The following is a 4,784-nucleotide window of genomic DNA, read 5'->3' as shown; positions in this document are numbered from 1 at the left end:
TTTTATTAACCTTTATGCCAACCTTGGGTACTTTCTCCTTAGGGTTTTAAGCATCCTTTTTTTGGACATGTGACACAAAGTGGTGTCAACATATCTTCTTTCTCCATTTTACCAGCCATCTCTTAATTTCCTTTAAAAAAAAAATCAAGATTTTTCTATGGCCAACTCTCAGCACTATGGCATAAGCCCTGCCAATGGGCTGCTCCAATGATTAAAATATTCTAGAAACAATTACCTATGGTGTGTCCCTGATATTTTTATCTTTATTTTTGCTTTATCTAATAAAGAAAAAATCAGGGTTTTTTTTTAATCTAAAAATATTTGTTTCTCCCTCTGCCAGTTTGTCATTGCATTATTTCTGTCCTCATTTGTTCTTTGGACATAACCTGATGTGCTAAAATATTTGCCACAGGTAAGGATAATTTGCTTTGGAATACTCTTTAAATTTTACTATATATTGACCTAGTTCCCTATAAAATAAGTAATAATACTTGACCAACTTGCATGATCCATACACTTTTTTAACTTTACTAAGATTTTTGAGGTACTTGAATGCAAAAAAAAAAAAAATTGAAATCCAAGACGTGATTAATGTTATGTGGACAAATTATACTAAAATGCAGCTGTATATTAATACTTCCCCTGGGTCATTGTCCTTTATGTTTTCACTTTATTTGCTCTTCTCTGCATTAGACTGCCATGAATAAAATTTCTTAGGAGATCAAAGGTTACTAAGCACAATGTGTGTGATTGAAACACCCCCCTTAAGTCAATGATTAGTTAAGCTTCTTGGTCTCCTCTTCCTACATTTATATAAAAGTCATGCCTTTTGTAAGTATAGTTTATTTTCATGGGAGTATGACTTAGTTGGCATATGTATAACTACATGGAAATACTGAATGTATTGGAAAGATAAAATATGTTAGCTTAAAATTTAATTTTTCACATGAATTACTTGCCTTAGTAGAGTAGACCATGCTTTCTTAAATCATGCATGATAGAATTTTATTTTCTCTTTTCAGCCATTTGCAAAAAATGTTTTCTCTTGTAATCATTTTAATATCAGTGTTTCCAGGTTTAGAATGCAATTTTTAAAAAACATCTAAGGAAAGTTTATGGATTTGCATAATTTTAAGTTACATTTTGACCCGCATTTGCCAGTGGTAATACATGACATTTTGTTATTCCCCCAGTTTCCTTTCAGAGCAATAGGCCTTAATGACTTGAACAAAAAGATAAGGTTTTGTATAAAATCAGTTGGTATGTTGCTTGGATAAGGACAGCAATCTCTTCAGCTTCCTGAGACTTTCCAGTGAAGTCAAAATACCTCTACAGATGTCAGAAACATGTACACAAATTAGTTAAGGAAGGAAAAGAGTAAGAAAACTATACAAAGAGCTTCATATGGTAATAAATACTAGAATTAACATTAACAATTGTCTTGAATGCTGCAAGTTTCATAAGTTTCATTGGAACTAAAATATTGATGTATATTATAAATTAACATAAAGGCTAGGAATTTGTAATTGCATTTCTCTTTGCATTTAACGTCAATAATTTGAGGTCAGAAAGAAGTGTGTATTTTTAAAAGAGGAAAAGAGTGATTGCTATAGATTTATTCTTTATTTTCCTAACTGTTATTTTGACATAATTTTGAATTTATAGAAAATTTGCAGGAATAGCACAAAGCATCCCATTAATTTCTTTTCCCAAATGTTAACATTTTACTATATTTGAGAATAAATGGTGGATATGGTACTCCTTCACCCCTAAATATTTTAATATGCATTTTCTAAAAACCTGGGCTAATAATGTAAAACTCTTGTACATTATCACAGCACAAGTAACAATTTCAGGAAATTAACCTCAATATGGTTCTATTATCTAATATACAGACATTATTCAGATTTTACCAAATGTTTTAATAACACCCTTCAGAGCAAAAGACAATGCAGGATCAGGTACCACAGTTAGTTATCATGTTTTATTAGTTTTTAATGCAGAAAGTTCTTTAATTTTTTAATTCTGCTTGATATTCCAAAGTGCAAAGGCCACACATTTCGTACAGTGTCCCTAATTTTGGTTTGTTGGATAATATTTTTATCATGATTAGATTCAGGACATAAAGTTTTGGTAGGAATACTTAGCGACAGTATTGTGCTCTCCTCTCAGGAGACATGAGGTTGATGTGTTCCATTATTGGTGATGTGATGTTACCATTGGTCACTTTTCTTAAAGTGTTGTCATGTTTCTGTAAAGTTAAATGTGAATGTCTTTACATGTAGACTGTTTGTGTATAAGATTTGCCATTCCACCTTTATTACCCCAGATAAAGACTTACCTGGCTTTACCCATAGTGTATGTATGGTACATACACTATGTACAACATAAAAAGTAATGTACAACATGTATTTTTCAGGATAACAGTGTGATGAAGTATGAAAAAGAAGAGAAGGAAAGAAGAAGAGATAAGAGAAAAGAAAGAAGAAAGAATAAAAGCAGTTTTGACTTTGGGCTAATCTGTAAATAAATTTTGTTTTCCTACTTATTTTCTGTGTTTTGTTTTTTTCTTCTGGTCTATGAGGATAAGATTTTCCACCTTAAATTACTGTTGGTAGGTTAAAAATCAGATAGTCCCCAACCTCTCCCCATCAAATATCAGTCTACTCTATCTATGTATGTTTTTAATTTGATTGTTAGTTGATTTTGTTCATTAAAATCCACATATGAGTGAAATCAGATAGTACACATTTTTCTCTGACTGGCTTACTTAACTTAGCATAATGCTCCCCAGGTCCATTTGTACTGTTGCAAAGGGTAAGATTTTCTTCTTTTATTATGACCTAATAGTATTCCATTGTGTAAATGTACCACAGCTTTATTATTATTATTATTAATTATTATTATTATAGATTTTAGAGAGAAAGGGAGAGAGAGAAACATTGATGTGATAGGGAAACATCAATAGGTTGCCTCACATATGGTCTCCAACCAGGGATTGAAATGAACCTTGGTAAGTGCCCTGACCTGGAATTGAAACCCCCAATCTTTTGGTGTATGGGACAATGTTCCAACTAACTGAACCATAATGACCAGGGCTGAAAGCTGTATAATTGTGTTAACCAGTGTCACCCCAATAAATTTTTAAAAAAGGAAAAAATTCAGACGTACCTAGAGCTTGTAAGAAAGCAAGTGCTCAGTGCTCAGTGTCCTACATTAGCCATCATAAATATTGTGAACTCTGACAACTGACCAAAATAATTAGGATACATTAGTGTGAATTTATATTTTAATCCCAGTGAAGCAAAGACACCTGAACATATCTGGTAGAGCTCCTTTGTTTGAAAATTCAAGCTGGAAAACATAGGTGTTTTCAGCAGAGTTTATTCACCATTACTTTAAAAAACAAAACAAAAGAAAACACTGTTTACTTCTGCTGCACCTGACCTATTCAAATATAACAAAATATGAAACTCCTTCCATGCTTGATGTTATTACATTGTTAAACACTCATGATGGATATCTTCCAGTCATGAAAGATGATAGTACCATTATCTTCCTTTGTTTTAATTTTCAGGAGAAGAAAGATGGTATACAGCTTTCAAAGTATTATCACCTTTTATTATAAAAACATTAAAACTATAAATATTTCAAAAGTGATAGAATAGCCACTCAAAGTAATAAAGTTAAAAATATGGCGTCACTGGGATGCCAAGAACTCCAAGTGGACTCTCACTGGTCATGCTGTCTTGAGTGTTTCTTTCTGCTGCTGCCATAGCAGCCATCCCTCTGAAGAATACAGCCCTCCTTGTCCAGGGGTATTGCAGGTAACAAGGGTCTTCCACGCTGGGCAGCCCCTTTACCTCCTCTTCCAGCGTATGGACGAAGACTTCGTCATAGGCTGATGCCTGAGGAATTCTTCCAGTTCCTTTATCCTAAAGCTGGTGTAACAGGACCCCGTGTGCTCGGAACTGGGCTTATCCTGTATTTGCTATCCAAAGTAATATATGTGGTTACTCCAGAGACCATTGCTGCCATATCAACAATAGGGCTGCTTGTCTTTATAGTTAAAAAAATACGGCGCCTCCATTGGGGAATTTGCTCATAAACTCAATGAGCAAAAATTGCCCAACTAGTAAGAAGCAAAACAGGCTTCCATCAAAAACATCCAGGATGCAGTTGATCTGGAGAAGTTCGAGCGGGTACTGGTTCAAAAATGCCATTACCTTTTTGATGTCCACAGGAATAACACTGCTATGACCTTGAAAGTTACTTACGGGGAACTACTGCATAGAGTATACAAGAGGGTAAAGAATCACCCAGACTATCTTATCCCCGTGCAGTTTATGATGCTAGGAAGAAGCAAGAGAACAGGCTAAATTGGGTGGAGAAGCATATGGTGCAGGGAAAGGAGACAATTGCCAAGTGCATTGCCAACCTAAAGCTGCTTGCAAAGAAGGCCCAAGCACAACCAGTTATATAAACAAATCTTTCCACATTGAAACAGCTAGAAACACTTGACTGAGTAGAAACAGGCTGTGAGAAAAGCTTTCTGTATCACCTTCTACTGGACTCCAGTTTACCCCACTGAAAAATGAAAAGCATGAGTTTCATATAACGACAGAATTAAAACAATCTATTGGCCAGTGAGATGTTTCTTGCCCTACTTGCTCTGCATTTTGAATGGTTCCATGATCACTTTTGAATAAGCAATATGCTTTTAATAATATTTGGTAACTGACTAAAGACTACCAAGTTAACATTTAAATTTGTAATTAATTACA

At 34.2% G+C, this 4,784-nt stretch overlaps 1 pseudogene; it reads left to right on the top strand.

Annotated features, from left to right (window-relative positions):
* Window positions 1-3,741: 3,741 nt before the first annotated feature.
* LOC129080017 (ATP synthase F(0) complex subunit B1, mitochondrial-like) lies at window positions 3,742-4,483 on the top strand (annotated as a pseudogene).
* The last annotated feature ends 301 nt before the right edge of the window (window positions 4,484-4,784 follow it).

The sequence above is a fragment of the Pteronotus mesoamericanus genome, unplaced genomic scaffold (assembly GCF_021234165.1).
Source record: "Pteronotus mesoamericanus isolate MK-2021 breed Mesoamerican mustached bat unplaced genomic scaffold, CSHL_Meso_final contig_82, whole genome shotgun sequence".
In the NCBI taxonomy this organism is placed as follows: domain Eukaryota; kingdom Metazoa; phylum Chordata; class Mammalia; order Chiroptera; family Mormoopidae; genus Pteronotus; species Pteronotus mesoamericanus.
The sequence above is the reverse complement of the archived record's forward strand: the minus strand, read 5'-3'. Positions and strand labels throughout refer to the sequence as shown.